The 20,499-nt window shown below is 40.6% G+C and overlaps 1 protein-coding gene and 1 non-coding gene across 5 annotated transcripts in view; one reads left to right on the top strand and one right to left on the bottom strand.

The window, feature by feature from the left end:
• The window catches only part of LOC136333291 (RCC1 domain-containing protein 1-like), a 241,734-nt gene that overhangs the window by 13,066 nt on the left and 208,169 nt on the right, over positions 1-20,499 (top strand). The window lies entirely within an intron of this gene.
• Positions 10,428-10,564, bottom strand: LOC136337135 (small nucleolar RNA SNORA42/SNORA80 family). Its single transcript, XR_010731835.1, has one exon. It is a non-coding gene; the product is annotated as a small nucleolar RNA SNORA42/SNORA80 family (small nucleolar RNA).

Below are 20,499 nucleotides of genomic sequence, written 5' to 3'. Positions count from 1 at the left end.
TATTCCCCCTTCATGCCCTGTGCAGGTTACAGACACACACATACCAAAGACATTGCCACAATGGAAGTAATCGTTAATGTGTCAATTGTTTCTTATAACACCGGAGAGCAACCATAAACAACTTTATCTCACATGATAAGTCCAGTGCCTAGTGTAGAGTCAATACTCAATAAACATTTGTCAAGTAAATAAATAAAACGACCTGGCCTATGGTGGTGCAGTGGATAGGATGTCGACTTGGAGCGGTGAGGCCCCGGGTTTGAAGCCCCTGGGCATGGCTGGTCAATGCACAAGAAACAAACAAGCAATAAACAACCAAACTGAAACAACTGTGAGTTGATACTTCTCACCCCACCTACTTCTGTGTATAAAATCAATAAAAGCTGAAAATAAATAAAACTAACATGAGAAGATGGCATAACAGTATATGTATATAATATAAAAATGTGGGGCTTTAAAATAAATTAGCAAGGACACTAAATACAAAGTTAATATAAATTAATTTTATATCTATATGTTTGCAACAAAAACAAAATATAAAGTAAAAAACTGAAAATACATTAGTGGCCCTGGCCATTTGGCTCAGTGGTAGACCGTTGGCCCGGCATATTGATGTCCTGGGTTTGATTCCCGGTCAGGGCACACAGGAGAAGTGATCATCTGCTTCTCTACCCCTCCCCCTCTCTTTTCTCTATTTTTCTCTTTCTCTCCTGTAGCCATGTCTCAGTTAAAGCAAGTTGGCCATGGGTGCTGAGGATGGTTCCATGGCCTCACCTCAGGTGCTAAAAAAAAAAAAAGCTAGGTTGCGGAGCAATGGGCCCACATGGGCAGAGCATCCCCTGATAGTGGGCTTGCCGGGTGGTTCCCAGTTAGGATGCATGTGGGAGTCTGTCTCTGCCTCCCCGCTTCTCACTTAAGAAGAAAAAAATTAAATAAAAATAAAATACTGCCTGGCCAGGTGGTGGTGCAGTGGATAGAGTGTCGAACTGGGATGCGGAGGACCCAGGTTCGAGACCCTGAGGTCACCAGCTTGAGCACGGGCTCATCTGGTTTGAGCAAAGCCCACCAGCTTGGACCCAAGGTCGCTGGCTCAAGCAAGGGGTTACTCCGTCTGCTGAAGGCCTGTGGTCAAGGCACATATGAGAAAGCAATCAATGAACAACTGAGGTCTCGCAACGAAAAACTGATGATTGATGCTTCTCATCTCTCTTCATTCCTGTCTGTATGGCCCTGTCTATTCCTCTCTCTGACTCACTCTCTCTGTCCCTGTAAAAAACAAAACAAAAAAACAACAACACAGAATATCAAATGTAATGAAAGCTATAAAACATCTCTACACACACTTGTGTAAACATACATAAACATCTAAAGAAAATAAAAGAAAAACACACCATGTCAATGTAAGAGATGTTTATGAACATTTTGTTATAAAGCCAATGAACCTCATATTTTTAGTAGAAGCAATAAAAATTCAAATAAAATGTCAAAATACCCCATATTTTCTACAGAATAAATGTAATATCAATTAAAATCATAGCTAGTTTTTTGCTAGAAACTGAAAAACTGTTTATATATATACACACACACACACACAATATATATATAGAGAGAGAAATTCAAAGGGTCAAAAATAGCTAATCTTGAAGCATAACAAAGTGGGAGAACTTCCACAATAGCATTTCAATGCATATTAAAAGCTACTGTATTTAACATAGAATGGTATTGGCATAAGAACAGATAAACAGACCAATGAAACAGAAGAGTTGAAAAAGTCACTTGATTTATGACGAAGGGGGCGCTGCAGAGTAGTGAGAAAAAAAACGGCATTTTATTAAATGGCACCATGTAGGTAGAAAATCCAACTGGATCTGCACAGGGAGAAAGTGAATCTCAGCTCATACATACCATACTTAAGAAAGAGAATAATTTCAAGTGGATTCGAGAATCGCAATGTATAAGTTAAAACAAGAAATCTGCTGGAACTATGGCAACCAATAATCAGATATGGCTATTTCACCTTAAGCTTAAATGCATTAAAATCAGTAAAATTAAATATTCAGTCCTAGAGAGTCAATGAGCCATGTCAATACTCAGTAACCATCAGTCCTATGTATGCAGATACAGAAATGTTCCATCATATGGGAGAGGTCTCTACTGGTCAGCAATGTTATAGAAGGTAATATAGAAGCTTACCTTTCTGACCTTGAAGTAAGCTACATTTTCTTTAAAAAAAAAAAAAAAACCCAGAAAGAGCATGAAAGTTATAAAGAAATTATTAGCTCTGGTTAGGTAGTTCAGTTGGTTGGAGTATCAGTTTATATTTTTAAGCAAAAAAAAAAAAAAAAAAAAAAAATCAATGTGGAGAAGAATGTATTGTATTTATAAAAAAAAATAAGCCTGACCAGGTGATGGTACAGTGGATAGAGATTCAGGGTGGGATGCAGAGAACCCAGGTTCAAAAACTCAAGGTCACCTGCTTGAGTGCAGGGTTGCAGGCTTCAACATGGGATCACAGACATGACTCCATAGTTGCTGGCTCGAGCCCAAAGTCACTGGCTTGAGCAAGGAGTCATTAGCTCTGCTGTAGTCCCCTGCTCAAGGCACATATTCTCATCAATGCTGTAGTCCCCTGCTCAAGGCACAATTCTCAGCAATCAATGAACAACTAAGGAGCCGCAACAAGGAATTGATACTTCTCATCTCTCTCCCTTCCTGTCTGTCTGTCCCTATCTGTCCCTCTCTGTCTCTCCATCACTGACACACACACACACAAATCTTAAATGCAGAAGAGAGAACAACCTATATGTTTCTTTACATTTAATATATACAGGGTGGAGCAAAGGTGGGTTTATAGTTGTGAGTACATGAAATAGTTTATTTTTGTATTATTATTTGCTAATATATTATTTTTCATAAAATCAACTGTCAACCTACTTTTGCCACACTCTGCATACTTATGTTAAAAAAGAAATAGAAAAAAGGAGAAATCATAAAAGATGATTACCTGTTAGAGGAGAGAAGGACCAGCGTGGAGGAGCAGGGAGAGTAGATGGCAGACTTCTCTAAATAGACTTTCTTGTATAAATTTATTTTGGAGCCTGAACTGGCAGTGGCACAGTGGATAGAGTGTCAGGTTAGGACACAGAAGACCGAGGCTCAAAACCCTGAAGTCACTGGCTTGAGCGTGGGATCATAGACATGACCCCATGATCGCTGGCTTGAGCCCAAAGGTCGCTGGCTTGAGCAAGGGGTCGCTGGCTTGGCTACAGCCCCCTGGTCAAGGCACATATAAGAAAGTAATCAACAACTAAGATGTCACAACGAATAACTGATGCTTCTCATCTCTCTCCCTTCCTGTATGTCTGTCCCTATCGATCCCTCTCTCTGCCACAGGAAAAAAAAATTATATTGGAAACATGTAAATATTTTATATAACTATTAAAATTAAAATTTAAAAAGCAAGCCCTAACTTGGAAAGGAACTTGGAAAAATGAATCTAACTCTGTCTGAAGTGTGTGGCTTAGCTTCACAGAGATGAACTGTTCTGAGCTTCTTTAAAATAGAATAATTTATAATGTGAGTGCCTAGGGATTAATTGTATAAAATTAATTTTATACAATTAAAAACAATGGCAAAACATCCAACTGTTATCGCCTTGTTGATGTGGTGCTGGCATTGTTTTCTCTATTTGTTGTTTGAGGAGTAGGGTAACATATGAGTGACTATGTTGATGTAAATGAAAACTGGGGGTTTTGTTGTGAAAAGAAAGATATAAGATTGATAAAATATGTAAAAACCTATTTGTGCTAAACTTTACTTCTAAAATATATTTTTGGAAATAGTAGTATTGAACTTGTGATGTATAAATCGTTTTAAAAATGCCCAGTAACTGAAAATACTTAGAGACACTGATTCAACCCTTTAGCAGTAAGCACACCTCTTGTCCAGATTATATCTCTAAATAACATCTCCCACAAAAAAGAAGTGAAGGACCCTTGGAGACCAGTTGATTCCAGGTCTGAGACAAGAAATGTATAAGATGAACCTGGGTATTTTTAATATCAGAAAGTAGACATTCTCCCACCCTGGAAACTATGCTACAGCAATTGGGGTGTCATCTTGCTCAAAAATTGATATTAAATGTCAAGGGCTAAATACAAGTAATTTATATGTTTTCTTTCTATAATGCATAAAAAAGAATCTATCTGTATGCCCAATTAGTCTCATTCTTAATTCTAGCCCTTTTGGAATTTCACTTCATGTGTTGTTATCCTAATATGCTAAAGAAACGTCTACTTAGTTGGACAAACTACCAGATGATGCTTCTACTACAAAAACTTGATGAGCTCCAACATTCTCCGAACTGGCAGCCACAGGGAGCAGGGTCTCTGTTTTGTGGAAAACGCTAACAAAGCAAGAAAGAGTCTGGGGACAGACACTTGACTCCTCACCTGCTGCTTCAGTCAGTCACTTCTGGAATGCCGTCAGGTTCCCTGGCTGCAAGCAATGGTGGCTGTGACCATGAGCCATTGAATGCCAGAGGCCTTGAGTATCAATGACTTCTACCTTTGTGCTGCTGTAGGGGTTTCCTCTCCCAGGCTGCTGGGAGGTGCAGCACACTGCATCATCACGCTTGACTTGCTCAGAAAACGGGTTGACAACTCTTTTCTCAGGTGTTGCTTCCTTCAGGCTCTCATCATCCTGTGTAATAGGTTTGGGGATTGGGAATGGAAGAGATAAAACAAAGAGTGGTTTCACTGAAGGAAAATACCAGGACCACGTCTGGATCAAGGAGCCCAGGGTGGGGTTCACAGCACTCTAATTTCCCATTTGGGGAGAGTCTGCCTTTCAGGTGGCCTCACTGGCAAACCTGTGCCTGTATGTCCCTCACCCTTCTACCTGTATAAAAGAGAAGGCTGTCAAAAAGTATGGAAATAAAGGATGTCAAACCCTTATTATTTGCTCTAGTCATGTCATTCTTAGTGAATTGATGACAAGAAAGCAATTCTCTGGTGCCTCTTCTCAAACGGTGCTTCTCACTGACCACTTTCAGACGCACGTGCTTTTCTTATAATAGCAACGTGGGAAATTTCTGGTTGAATATGGTGAACTTACATATTTATGTCTTCCTCCAGAAACCTCACTAAAACAATATAGAGTTTATTTTCTTTAAAAAGGTACAATTTGTAAAGACAAAAATAATGGGGAAAAAAGAGGAAAGCAATAAAATTCTAATTTTCCAATAGAACAGGTGTAACTACTCAGAAGGTTCAAGAAAGATGAAACTTTGTCAGAAGTGTGGAAAGCCAGTAACCAACCTGCTGAGTCCCTTGAGGGCTTCTCTCAGTCCTGGAGGACTCCCCTGATGCAGGCACTGGGGTGCTGAGTGGTCTCGCAGTGTGGCAAGGATGGTGTAGACAAGAGCAAAACAGATTAAAAGGCTCTTTTAGAAGCAATTAGGTCACCCAGGGAGAAAACTAGAAATTTTTTCTTAAATAAGATAAGATAGATTTGAAGTGGGGACATGAAGCATTGTTGACAGTGAAGGACTGTTTTAAAAATGGGGAGTAGCCTGACTAGTTAGTGGCACAGTGGATAGAGCATCGGACTGGGATACAGAAGACCCAGGTTCGAGACCCCGAGGTTGCTGGCTTGAGTGAGGGCTCACCAGCTTGAGCCCAGGGTCGCTGTCTTGAGAGTGGGATCATAGACATGACTCCATGGTTGCTGGCTTGAGCCCAAGGCCACTGGCTTGAAGCCCACGGTCGTTGGCCTGAGCCCAAGGTTGCTGGCTTGAGCAAAGGGTCACTCACTCTGCTGTAGTCCCCCATCCCTGCCTAGTCAAGGCACATATGAGAAAGCAATCAGTGAACAACTAAGGAGCCTAAGGAGCCTCAACAAAGAATTGATGCTTCTCATCTCTTTCCCTTCCTGCCTGTCTTTCCCTATCTGTCCCTCTTTCTGTCTGTCTGTCTCTGTCTCTGTCACAAAAAAGGGGGGGTGGGAGTAAATGAAGCCAAATTGATCCTCTCTGCACAGAAGATGGAAAGAGTCTTCTCTGTGGGTTTGAATGGTCCAAGGGCCAAGAGAAGCTGAGACCACACATCCCTAATGAAGCAGCTCAGCCAAATTGCTCTACAGTGCAGCCTGGTCAACAAAACCCAGCAGAATTTTTAATCAAGTTCTTAACTTTCTACTCTTAAATATTTGCATACAGCTAATGATCACCAAGCAGCTAAGAAAAACCTCTAACATGAGAGACATAGCAAAACAAAACAAAAAATAAAACAAGAAACAACCTTCTCTTCCCCTCCTGCAGCCATGGCTCAAATGGTTCAAACAAAGGTGGCGCTGGGTGCAGAGGATGGCTACATGGCCTCGCCTCAGTGGCCCAGATGGTCAGATCATTGCCTGTTAGGGGCCCTGGTAGGGGGCTTGCCGGGTGGATCTTGGTCTGGGCACATGAGGGAGTCTGTCTCTGCCTCCCTGCTTCTCAATTAAAAAGAAAAAAAGAAACAAACTATGCAGAATGATAAAAATTTCAAAAAGATGATCATTAATATCTTCAGGGAGATGAGAGATACTGAATTGATATAAAATATAATGCAATTTAAAAACTTGAAAACAATAAAGGGTACTTAGAAATTGAAACTATGACAGCTGAGCCAGTGACCTTGGGCTCCAGCCAGTGACCACTGGGCTTAAGCTAGCAACCATGGCATTATATTTATGATCCCACAGTCAAGCCAGCAATCCTGTGCTCAAGCTGGTAAACCTACGCTTCAAGATGGCAACCTCGTGGTAAACATGGGTCCTCAGCATCCCAGTCTGATGCTCTATCCACTGCGCCACCGCCTGGTCAAGCACAACATAATCTTTTAGACTACCCTATGTAAGTTAGCCACATCAAGCGTAGACATATCCTTTTGTATTAGAGCAAGACTGCTTCTTAAATATGATTCAAAGAAGATACTCCACTAATTACTGGAGTAATAATCTGTATGTCTTTCCTACACATTTTAAAATACATCTTTTAATATATATTCTTTAAGTATTTTTAAATTTTTCATTAATATAAGTTTTTTCTTTATTGTTTTTAGAGAGAGAGAAATATCAATGTGCTGTTCCACATATTTATGCAGTCATTGGTTGATTTTTTTTTTTTTTCATTTTTCTGAAGCTGGAAACAGGGAGAGACAGTCAGACAGACTCCCGCATACGCCCGACCGGGATCCACCCGGCACGCCCACCAGGGGCGACACTGTGCCCACCAGGGGGCGATGCTCTGCCCATCCTGGGCGTAGCCATGTTGCGACCAGAGCCACTCCAGCACCTGAGGCAGAGGCCAAGGAGCCATCCCCAGCGCCCGGGCCATCTTTGCTCCAATGGAGCCTTGGCTGTGGGAGGGGAAGAGAGAGACAGAGAGGAAAGCGCGGCGGAGGGGTAGAGAAGCAAATGGGCGCTTCTCCTGTGTGCCCTGGCCGGAATCGAACCCGGGTCCTCCGCACGCTAGGCCGACGCTCTACCGCTGAGCCAACCGGCCAGGGCTCATTGGTTGATTCTTATATGTGCCTTGACCTGGGATCGAGTCTGCAACCTCAGCGTATCTGGACGATGCTCTGAGCAAGTGAGGGACCTGGCTAGGGCTGTACTCTTTATAGAGTTTTCAATTGGAAAGTTAGTTCCAAATTCTCCATTCTGAATGATCTGTAGGTTCTCAGATTTTCAGAGAGTAATTTATAGTATATTTTTCTTTCAGTGAATCAATAACATATTTATTACATACTACCATTTGATTATTAAAAATATGCAAGTAGGAATCTATTAAATTCTGTCTGTTATATGCCCTTTATACTGTATATATCTTTCTCATACCCAGCATAATTGGGGTTAATTTTAGGACTCAGTATATCCAAGGAAAAATCATGCTTTCACTAGAAGATGGACGGAGATGAACAGTAGACCACTACTAGTCAAGTCCAAGGTGAACCCTCTCCTGTCCTTTCCTCTATGAACAGAAAGGTCTCCATCCTGAAAGAGAATCACCTCGTGGGTGAGGAGGGCAAAAAGGTCACCTCTTAACTTTAAAACTAACGACTCTTTTTATGAATGTTCTCAAAGCTCTTGATGATATGTAAGAGCCTAGATTTAAAGAAAAGAATACAAAAGCATTTGTATTTGTAAAAACGTTAAAAATCTGTTTTAAAGTGAATTTGTTTTTAGCCTGTGAGGAGTTTTCTTTCCTTCAGGTCTTATGAACAGAAAGGCATCTGGACCTGCCTAAGTTTTATTTATATATATAATTTTAATTTAATTTTTTTAGACAGAGATTGAGAGATAGAAAAGGAGAGAGAGAGAGAAAGAGAGAGAAGTATCAATTTGTTGTTTCACTTAGTTGTGCATTGATTATTTCTCATACATGCCTTGATCAGGGGTGGAAATAATTTGGGCTCAAGCCAGCAATCCCATGCTCATGCCAGTGACCTTTGGTTTCGAATAAGCAACCTCCGTGTTTCTGGTTGACACTATCCACTGCGCCACCTGTGGTCAGGCAGGCCCTGCCTAAGTTTGTCTGTCTTCAATCAGGGACTTCCCTGGGTCTAAGCAGCCATGCTATCAGCTACAGTGAGATTCCATTTACTGCAGTGGATAATGCTCTATATTTGTGCAAAACTTAATATGATTAAAAATTGAATGACATTTCATAAGCAAATATTCCAAAACATCAAGCTGGTTAACCCAAAAAAGCTTGATAAGATCTTCCTGAAAGAAGAGGGAGTTGGGGCAAAGTCAGCCAACCAAAGCCCATCAAAGCTTTCAAGGAAAGCATCACTTACCCAAGTGGAACTTCCGGAGCCAGAACTGTGACTTGGATTTTCCGAACTGCTCAGGTCACTGAGCCTGCTGCTGCTGGATGACTGACCAGAGTCTATGATTGGGTTTCCTGATGTCTTCACAGGAAAGAAGGTCCTCTGCAGGTATGGAAATCATGGATGAGCTCTAGAGAAACCAGCCACAAGAAACAAGAGTTAGTAAACCTAGAGAGTAAATGCCTAATTACCCAAATGAAAAACCTAGCATGAGTAAGAGGCATTCATAGTCACGGCCCTGGCCATTAAGATAAAGAGAGTCAGGAACCCCGAGTCAGCTTGTTTGGTAACATGCATTTCCGTTTTTCCTGCATATCTTTCTCCGTTATCAATATGTGAGAGTGCCTGTCCTGTGGTAGCACAGTGGATACAGCATCAACCACAAACGCTGAGTTCGCCTGTTCGAAACCCTGAGCTTGCCTGGTCAAGGCACATATGGAAGTTGATGCATTCTGCTTCATACCCCTCCCCCCATCTCTTTCTCTCTCCTCTCTGAAATGAATAACAAAATAAATAAAAGATGTAAGAGTTATTTTTATGGTGTTTTTTTCTTTTAGTGAGAGAGATAGAAGGGGAGAGAGATGAGAAGCATCAATTCTTTGTTGTGGCACCTTAGTTATTCATTGATTGCTTCTCATATGTGCCTTTACTAGGAGATCTCCAGCTGAGCCAGCAGTCCCTTGCTCAAGCCAGCAACCTTGAGCTTCCTTGCCTATTTGGGCTCAAGCCAGTGACCATGTAATCATGTCTATGACCCCATGCTCAAGTCTTCAATCCCGCATTCAACCTGGTGACCTCAGTGTTTTGAACCTGGGTCCTCAGTGTCACAGGCCAACTCTCTATCCACTTTGCCACTGCCTGGTCAGGCTGTGAGCGTTATTTTTTGATAGCTGCGTCAAAAGGCAGTCGACTTTAATTTTTTGAGGAATCTCCATACTGTTTTCCACAGTAGCTGCACCAGTCTGCATTCCCACCAGCAGTGCAGAAGGGTTCCCTTTTCTCCACATCCTCTCCAACACTTATATTCTGTGTTGTTTTGTTGATGAGCGCCATTCTGACTGGGATAAGGTGATATCTCATTGTGATTTTAATTTGCATTTCTCTTATGATTAGTGATGTTGAGCATTATTTCATATGCCTATTGGCCATCTGTATGTCCTTCTCGGAGAAGTGTCTATTCATTTCTTTTGCCCAGTTTTTGATTGGATTGTTTGTCTTCCTGGTGTTGAGTTTTACAAGTTCATTGTAAAGTTTGGTTATTAACCCCTTATCAGATGTATTGTCGAGTATGTTCTCCCATTGTGTATTTTGTCTTTTTATTCTGTTCTTATTGTCGTTAGCTGTGTAAAAGCTTTTTAGTTTGATATAGTCCTATTTGTTTATCTTTTTATTTCACTTGCCTGTGGAGATAAATCAGCAAATATATTGCTGTGAGAGGTCTCAGAGAGCTTACTGCCTGTTTTCTTCTAAGATGTTTATGGTATCACAGCTTACATTTAAGTCTTTAATCCATTTTGAGTTTATTTATTTTTCTTTTTTATTTTTTTCTTTCTTTCACACTGTACAACCCCCTTCAGTGCTCACAGCCCACAGGTAAGGCGGCCAGGCAATGGTTCAAGGCTGTAGTTTACTCTGGCATGGGTATACTATGAGAGGCCCACAGACAAGGGCCCACAATAAATCCATTACCATGCTTGAGTTTATTTTTGTGAATGGTGTAAGTTGGTGGTCTAGTTTCATTTTTTTGCAGGTAGCTGTCCAATTTTCCCAACACCATTTGTTAAAGAGGCTGTCTTTACTCCAATGTATGCTCTTACCTCCTTTGTCAAATATCAGTTGTTCATAAAGGTGTGGGTTTATTTCTGGGTTCACTGTTCTGTTCCATTGATCTATATGTCTGTTTTTTTGTCAGTACAAAGCTGTTTTGAGTACAATGGCCTTGTAGTATAACTTAATATTACAAAGTGTGATACCTCCCACTTTATTCTTCCTTTTCAAGATTGCTGAGGCTATTCATGTTCTTTTTAGGTTCCATAAAAAATTTTGGAATATGTGTTCTATATCTTTGAAGTATATCATTGGTATTTTAATTGGTATTGCATTGAATTTATAAATTGCTTTGGGTAATATAGACATTTTAATGATGTTTAACTTCCTAACCATGAGCACGGTATATGCTTCCACTTGTTTGTATCTTCCTTGATTTCTTTTATCAGTGTTTTATAATTTTCCGAGTACAAGTCTTTAATCTCCTTGGTTAAATGTACTCCTAGGTACTTTATTTTTTTTATTGCAATAGTGAAGGGGATTGTTTCCTTAATTTCTCTCTCTGAGAGTTCATTATTGGTGTATAAAAATGCCTCTGATTTCTGAGTGTTAATTTTATATCCTGCCACCTCGCTGAATACATTTATCAGGTCCAGTAGTTTTTTGACTTAGACTTTAGGGTTTTCTATATACAATATCATCTCATCTGCAAATAATGATAGTTTTACTTCTTCTTTTCCAATTTGGATGCCTTTTATTTCTTCTTCTTGTCTGATTGCTGTGGCTAGGACTTCCAGAACTATGTTGAATAAGAGTGGTGAAAGGGGGCACCCTGCCTTTTTCCTGATCTTAACAGGATTGCTTTTAATTTTTGCCCATTGAGTATGCTGTTGGCTATGGGTTTGTCATAGATGGCCTTTATCATGTTGAGGTATGTTCCCTGTATTCCCACTTTGCTGAGAGTTTTGATCATGAATGGGTGCTGGATTTTATCAAATGTTATTTTCTGCATCTATTGAAATTATCATGTGGGTTTTCTCCTTCCTTTTGTTTATGTGATGAATCACATTGATTGATTTGCGAATATTGTACCAGCCTTGCCTCCCAAGAATAAATTCCATTTGATCACGGTGTATGGTTTTTTTTTTTCATATATTGCTGGATCCGGTTTGCTAATATTTTGGGGTTTTTTGCTTCTAAATTCATCAGGGATATTGACCTATAATTTTCTTTGTGTGTGTTGTCTTTGCCTGGTTTTGAAATCAGAATTACGTTTGCCTCATAAAAGGAACTTGGAAGTCTTCCTTCCTCTTGAACTTTTTGAAATAGCTTGAGAAGGATAGGAGTTATTTCTTCTTTGAATAGTTGGTAGAATTCACTTGTGAAGCCTGGGCTTTTCTTTGTTGGGAGTTTTTGATAACTGTTTTGATCTTATTTGTTGTAATCGGTCTGTTTAGTTGTTCTGATTCTTCCAGATTGATTTTTAAAAGATTATATGTTTCAAAGAATTTGTCCATTTCATCTAGGTTGTCTAGTTTTTTGACGTACAGTTCTTGATAGTATTTTCTTATAATCCTTTGTATTTATGTTGTGTCAGTTGTGATTTCTCCACTTTCATTTCTAATTTTATTTATTTGAGTGTTCTCTCTTTTTTTCTTGGTGAGTCTGGTTAAAGGTTCATTGGTCTTGTTTACTTTTTCAAAGAACCAGCTCCTGGTTTCATTGATCCTCTGTATTGTTTCTTTAGCCTCTATGTCATTTATTTCTGCTCTGATCTTTATTATTTCCATCCTCTGCTACCTCTGGGTTTAACTTGCTGTTCTATTTCTAGTTATTTTAGGTGCAGAATTAAGTTGTTTATCTGAGTTTTTTCTAGCTTCTTAAAGTATGCCTGTGATGCTATGAACTTCCTTCTCAGTACTGCTTTTGCTGTGTCCCATAAATTTTGAGTTGTTGTATGCTCATTATCATTTGTTTCTAGGAATTTTTAAATTTGTTCTTTGATCTCATTGTTAACCCATTTGTTATTTAGTAACATGCTATTTAATTTCCAAGTGTTTGAGTATTTTTCAGTTTTTCTTTTGTGGTTGATTTCTAGTTTTATGCCATTGTGATAAGAGAAAATGCTTGATATAATTTCAATCTTATTAAATTTGTTGAGAGCACTTTTCTGCCCTAACATGTGGTCTATCCTAGAGAATGTACCATGAGCACTTGAAAGGAATTTATATTCTGCTGCTTTAGGGTGAAAAGTTCTGAAGATATCTATTAAATTGAGTTGATCTAGTGCGTCCTTTAAGTCTGCTTTTCTTTGTTAATTTTCTTTCTTGAGGATCTATCTAGTGATGTTATTGGGGTATTGAAATCCCCTACTATTATAGTATTGCTGTTGATCTTGTTCTTTATATCCATCAAAGTCTGATTTATATATTTAGGTGCTCCTATATTAGGTGTGTATATATTTATAATAGTTATATCTTCCTGTTGGATTACTCCCTTTATCATTATGTAGTGACCTTCTTTATCTCTTACTATAGCCTTTGTTTTAAAGTCCATTTTGTCTGATATAAGTATTGCTACCCCAACTTTTTTTTCATTTCCATTTGCATGAAACATTTTTCTCCATCTGTTTACCTTCACTTATTGTGCATCTTTTGTTTTAAGGTGTGTCTCTTGTAGACAGCATATGTACAGGTCCTGTTTTCTTATCCACACAGCTACTGTATGCCATTTGATTGGATCACTTAATCCATTTACATTTAAGGTTGTTATTGATATGTAGTTGTTTATTGCCATTTTTTTCTTTAAAGCTATATTCCTCTTTTGCTGTATTCTTTTCCCACTTTGATCTGTTTACAACAGGCCTCTTAATATTTTCTGCAGCATTGATTTTGTTGTAATGAATTCCTTGAGGGTTTTTTTTTTTTTTTTTTTTTGGTCTAGGAACTGTTTTATTTCTTTTTCAATTTTAAATGATAGCCTTGCTGGATAAAGTAGTCATGGTTGTAGGCTCTTTTTCTGTATTACTTTGAATATTTCTTGCCATTTCCTTCTGGCCTCAAGTGTTTCTGTTGAGCAGTCTGATGTCATCCTTATGGGGTCTCCTTTGTAAGTGTTAGCCTTTTTTTCTCTAGCAGCTTTTAATATTTTCTCTTTATCAGTTAGCTTTGGTATTTTAATTATGATGTGTCTTGGTGTAGGTTCTTTGAGTTTCTCTGTAATGGAGTTCTCAATGCTTCTTGAACTTGTGAGATTTTTTCCTGCATCAATTTAGGGATGTTTTCAGGTATGATTTGATTGAACAAAATTTCTATCCCTTGTTCTTTCTCTTCTTTTTCAGGAACCCATATGATGTGAATGTTATTTCTCTTCATGTTGTCACAAAGCTCTCTTAGAGTTTCCTCAGACTTTTTGAGTCTGCTTTCTTTTTTCTGCTCTGCTTCCATGCCTTCATTTATCTTGTCCTCTAACTCACTGATTTGACCCTCAGCTTCATCCATTCTGCTTTTAATTCCTTTCATTGTGGTCTTTATTTCTGATATTGTATTTGTCATTTCTGACTGATTCTTTTTTAATATTTCAATGTCCTTTTTTATACTTGCTATCTCTTTATTTAGTTGATCATAATTACCATCTATTGTTGTTCTAAGATTTTTTAAGCATCTGAACAATCATTATTTTAAGATCTGCATCCAGTAATTTGGTTATATCTGACTCATTCAGATACTTTTCTGGGGATTTCTCTTGATTCATTTGGGTTGCAATTCTCTGCCTTTTCATTTTGTCTGTGTATAAGAAGGTTGTGGCCACTGTGTTTCCTAGGTGTGGTCTGTCTGAAGGCCCACCATTTCTTCTGCTGCTGCCTCTGGCATTTGCATATGACCATTCCTGGCACTGGCCTGCTGCAGCTGTGGCTTGTTGTGGACCATTAATGGCAGGAAGCCATTATAGATTCAAGGCTTAGCAAAAGGCTAAGTTCTCCCTCCTCCATCTCCATATTTGGCTTTGATGCTGAGTATTTGCACCCACTCCACTTGCTTACTTGGGTTGCAGGAAGCAATATACATGCCCTTCCTCTGACTCTTTGTTTGTTTCAGATGTTTGCAAATTTCACTAATGTATCCTCTGTAAATTTCACTAACGTATCCTGTTTTTGCCTTGGGAGAGTTCTTGTCTTAGCCTTTGATGTGCAACTTTGTATCAGGGTCCTTGATTTGTATAGGTCTATATAATAAAGCGAACTGGGGCTATGAGGCACTCAGATACTGCCAGGCAGTTTGAGGAATCCTCCTGGTCCCATCGGTTTTGTTCTGACAAAGTGTGTTTCCTTAAATCCGCACCGTTATTTGGCGCCTGAACAGACAACTTGAGTACAAGGAAACTAAAACTGAAGGAAGGTGATGGAACTCCCCAAAGTGAAATGCGCACAGTGAATAAAGAAAGTTTTTGGGGAAAGTGTAGTTGGGAGTAAAAGAATATGGGACAGATAGGGTAAAAAATAAGGGACCTTTTTGTAAAAATGTTTTCTTATGAAGACAAATCATTGTCTGAAGATTAGCAGGGTGAGCTGGAAACAGAGGTATGTGAATACGAGGATAACTTGGAGTCTGAGGATGATGGGGGGATGAAAAATCCGTGGCTATGGCTGCCTTAGCCATGGGGCCTATGCTGCCCTCAGCTTCTTCCTACATTCAACCCTCTGCTCCTCCATTCCCTTATTGGGCTATTGCAGAGTCTATAGCTCAAAATCTGGGAAATCCCCTCTCCAACAATCTATAGACCAGGCTCAAAATGTAGGGGAAACAATAAATGATGGCTTTACCCATTTTCCTGTTGTAGAAAGACAGGATGATACAGGGAGACTAGTGCGAGAACATGAACCTGTACCTTTTAGAACTCTAAAAGAGCTTAAACTTGCTTGTGTTCAGTATGAGCCTACTGCCCCTTTTTCACTTGGTTTATTAGATACTATTAGGGCAAAGGCTCTTCCCCCAAATGACTGGAAGGTGACTGCTTGTGCTTGGCTCTCTGGGGGTAATTATTTGCTGTGAAAGTTGGACTTTCATGAAGGGGCTGTTGAGGTAGGAGAAAAATATCAGCATAGTCAACCTGAGCCGCCAGTTACAGCAAATATAGAATTTGAGAATGGATAGGAGACTCAGGTATTAGGAAAATTACAGCTTTTTCTGTCATGGGCTGATTTTCTTTAATGTTTTGACTGTGGTCTTCTGAACTATCATTTTGTTTCTTTCTTGTTCTTTGCCTGGATGTTGAGGCGGGGGACCTGTGTTGGATCTGACTATAGGAAATATCCCAGCAGCTGCCAAGAGCAAATTTTCTCAGGGAGATTTTGTTTAGTCACATCCTTCAGTCTCTCTGTCAGAAAATGCCCTGACTAATATCAGGCAGGCATCTTTCTAATCTGGATGTGCTCTGAAATCCTGGGTTTCTCTCTGGTTTGTCTAATTCTTGTCTCTGTTTAGTCTTTGTTTAATGTTGTCAAAATGTGTCTGTTTTTAAGGCCTGAATTAAGTTTGTTTTTGCATGTAAAGGTTGGAAATGCTGGCTCTAATATTTAGAAAAAATAAAATGTTTTTAGAACTTGTAAGGAGCGCTTATTTAAATTTAAGTAGAATAGAATGTAGATCCTTAAGTATTACTGATTTGGTTAGTGTATTGTGAGGTGTGTTCAGAGTTAGGAGCCAAATAGCAACTTAAGTATTAGGAAACTCTTGCAAATCTTTGTCATGCTCTTTTTACTTTAAATTTTTTGAATACTGATGTACAGGGTCATTCAGCAGCAGAGAGACTCTGGAACCCTGCAAGGAAAGCCTTCCCTGAAGTGTGATGGAGGAACCCGCTCACAGGAATCTGGCAAGGGCCAGACCCTGTTCTCTTATGGGGCTGAGGATATGTGTGTGTTTTTCCTAGGTCTGCTGAAGCTCCTCGGTGGATCCCTGAATGACTGGTGAGACACCATGATTCTAGATGAGAGACTTACTTCACAAGAGCAATTGTATGAGGCTTATTTTATTATGCTCTCTTCCCTTTCTCAATTATTTTATCTAATTTTTTAATGTTTTAGATCATTTTATTTCTTTCCTGCTCCATTGCTTGAAAAGAGGGTGAAAGGGGGGCCTGATTTGGGTGTTGCTGAACAGAAATCTCATATGACCATCTTGAGATTTTTCGAGAGAGATCTCTGTTTAGTATACATCTCTATTACATTCCTATTAAGGTAGCCCTACTTAAGATCAAGCAGGCCATAGTTTAATCTCTAAAACCCCGGGTTTCACTCTTGATTTGTGTGATTGTATGTGAAGTCTTTGTTTAATGTCTAAGTGTCTTTGTTTATAAGGCCTGAATTAAGTCCTTACATGAAAAATAATAATGATAATAGTTTTGGAAGTGCCGGCTCTAGTATTGAAAACAAAATGGGGATAATTTCATTTCCCTATATAAATATAATTTTGTTTGGAATAAGTAAAGCATGCTCATTTTGGATCCAAAAGACTTGCTGGTTTGGCCAGGTTGCTCCAGGCTGCAAGTGAAAGGCTTGAAGCAGCATAGATTTATATAATAAAAGTGTAAAGATTTTTTTTACTATAGGAGAATAATGAAGATCACACTGGGATTTTTCAGTTTTGATATGTACTCTTTAAGGTGCCTGTTAATTAATATTAAGGGGGTGTTTTGATAAGTGTGGGAATGTTGCTTGAAGGTGCATTTACTCTATTTTTGTTAAAAATTAACAAAGTCAAGAATTTCTTGCAATCTTTGAAGTCAAAGTATTGAAATTGTGCTTAACATTTGCTTGAAGATTCAATTGTAAATAATATAAAAAGAAAGGGAGGGGGAGGAGGAGTCGTGTCCTGGAGCTCCTGCAGGTCTACCCTGTCATGCTTTTTACTTCAAACAGTTTCTTTTGAATGCTGATGTACAAGAGATGCCAAATTTTTTGTCCTGCAAACTTCTACCCTCTTTTATTTGATTCAGCTAATAACACTGTTTTGTCCTTTTCCGAATAGCTCCAGATATATAGGCAGATAGAGACTCTCAAGCCCCTCAGCAAGATCTTCTGAGCATGGCTTTTAAGGTACCAAGAGGCCGAAAAAGCCCAAAGGAGATCAGGTAAAATACTAGCTCTTGGAATACGCCCTCAGAGGCTCCAATGCTCCAATGGGAACTTCATCAGGGCCCTGCTTCAATTGTGGAAAGGATGGTCACTTAAGCCAAAGCCTGCCAGGCTTACATGCCTTTGCTGTGAGGAAGAAGGGACACACTGGAAGGTAGGCTTCCCTCTCACTCCTCTAAGGGAGGGTTCAGTCTCTTCCAGTCCTGCTTCAGCCACCTGTGACCTAACTTTGCCAGAATACTGGGATTTGCCAGTGAAGGCTAAAAGGTGCCCACGGCCATTGGCCCCATCTACGACACTGTGGACGAGCCCAGGGTATTTCTTCCAAGTAGCTGGTAGACTGGTCTCATTTACACAAGGGCCATTTAACTATGTCTTGCCTGAATAGTCAGGTTTTTTATTCTTCCCTTGAAGATCTCTGTTGTGGGTATTGATAGTCCTGTTTTCTGCTGCTTTGTTTAATATATAGTGTTTCCTTTATTTCTCCTGCCTCAATGCCCCACCCATATTTTAGGCTAGGACCTACTCCTAATTTAGAGCTCCTTTTTTCCTTTTTTGCCAACTTACAAATTTACCTCTGCCACCCAGCTTAGTGTATCCCAAGGTTCTCCTCACCACCCCATGGCTGTAAAGCTTCAGTATAGGACCCCTGAGTTCATCTTTCCAGTTTAAAGAAAATGGAAGCTCCATCTTCATGCATGCTGCAGATGGCTTTTCCAGTCTACCTGGGTCATTGCCAGCTGGGAGCAGTGGTCATTGGGACTTTGACGCTAACTGCAGAGTGTGGAAGTGTGATGGCAATTCCAGTGCCATGTGGACTTCTCCTGAATGTGGACTTTTCCTGGACTCCTGCTCCTGTGACAGTTTTTGATGGACTGAACTGGGGTTGGGTTGCATTTGCAGAGATTTGGAATGGTGTTGGTGCCAACTTGGACTTGGTGAACACTTTAAGGACATTACTCTTTTATAGATTCTTGTTGTATTAGCTTAAAGAGTTTGCTTAAAGGCTTTAATCACTGTGATGTATTAGTATACTTGTTTTTGGGTATCTATTAGCATTGGCTATACTGATTTTGTGTTTGTTCTGTATTTTTTCCGTCTGCCTCCAAATTAGAATCTAGGAAACTAGGAAATCAGATAAGTGCAAATCTCAGCACAAATTAAAAATAAAAAAGAAAAGGGGGATATGTTGTGGACCATTAATGGCAGGAAGCCATTATAGATTCAAGGCTTAGCAAAAGGCTAAGTTCTCCCCCCTTCATCTCCATATTTGGCTTTGATGCTGAGTATTTGCACCCACTCCACTTGCTTCCTTGGGTTGCAGGAAACAATATACATGCCCTTCCTCTGACTCTTTGTTTGTTTCAGATGTTTGCAAATTTCACTAATGTATCCTGTGTAAATTTCACTAATGTATCCTGTTTTTGCCTTGGGAGAGTTCCTGTCTTAGCCTTTGATGTGCAACTTTGTATCAGGGTCCTTGATTTGCATAGGTCTATATAATAAAGCAGACTGGGGCTATGAGGCACTCAGATACTGCCAGGCAGTTTGAGGAGTCCTCCTGGTCCCATCGGTTTTCTTTTGACAAAGTGTGTTTCCTTAAATCCGCACCATTATTTGGAGCCGCGCTGGTCCGTGGCACTGGCTAAGTTTTCCACCTCTCCTCCATGGGAGGGGCTGTGTTCACGTGCATGGGTCTACATGCCTCGGCAGGCCTCGGCCTTTGCCCCGCCCCCACAGGTAGGGTTTCACGCCAAGCTAGGGGCGGCAAGCCTGGGCACCCACACTGAGGGCAGGAGTGAGCACCTTTGTTTAGCTGTGGGTCTCCACCTTTTCTCAGGCTTTCTTCCTGCCCCTGTGGGTGGACCCAGCCTGCACATCCTGCCAGAAGCCACTGGGTTGCGGGCCTCCCCCTGTTTCCTGGCTTATGTCCTGCCCCTGTGGGCAGAGCTGGCCCATGTGTTGGGCTGCAAGCCTTGGCTTCACAGGACGGGAGGAGCTGCGTGCCTGCACTCGGTTGTGGGTCTTTGCCCCATTCCTGGGATTTTGCCCTGCCCCTGCAGGTGGAGCTGGCTCACATGTGGGGCTGCAAGCCTAGGCTCTGCGGGCTGGGAGGGGCAGCACACCTGCATTGGGTTGCACGTCTCCGCTCCATTCCCGGGCTTTTGCCTTTCCCTGCAGGTGTGATTGCAGCCGGGCTGCAGCTGGGCTGAATGACTTTCATGCATCCCCCCATCCCCACCAGGGAGACTGAGCTCAGCCTGGCCTCAATCATGACCCGCCCCCACCGATGGGGCCATGCTTCCAGGTCTGGCCACTGCCTGCCCTCGAGTGAGCCCTCAGCAGTGTGGGTGGAAGCACTGCAGCTCAGACCCTGGCACTTAATACTGTATCCCTGATGGTTCCCTCCTTCTAAGCAACTCTGCTCTGAGTGCCACGGGAGAGCTTGTTTGGCTGTTGTCCTGCTTCCCTTTGCTGGTATTGCTGGTTCCAGGGGAAATATTCACTTCAGATTTGGGGAGTGACTCAGCCCAGGGGTTAAAGTGGCTGTCCTCAAAGTGTTTCTGCCTGTGCCTCCTAGATTACCTCTCTTCCTGCTACTCTGGTCTTCTTCTCTCTCCCCATCCCCTGGAGCCCTGGTTGAGTGGTTGTGAAAGAGGTTTTCTGTGAGGTCCCTTTAAGAAGAATCCTGGGTCTGAGAAATCTGTCTCTTTCATAAACAGTATC

The sequence above is a fragment of the Saccopteryx bilineata genome, chromosome 4 (genome assembly GCF_036850765.1).
Source record: "Saccopteryx bilineata isolate mSacBil1 chromosome 4, mSacBil1_pri_phased_curated, whole genome shotgun sequence".
NCBI lineage: Eukaryota > Metazoa > Chordata > Mammalia > Chiroptera > Emballonuridae > Saccopteryx > Saccopteryx bilineata.
This window is presented reverse-complemented; position numbering and strand designations above follow the sequence as displayed.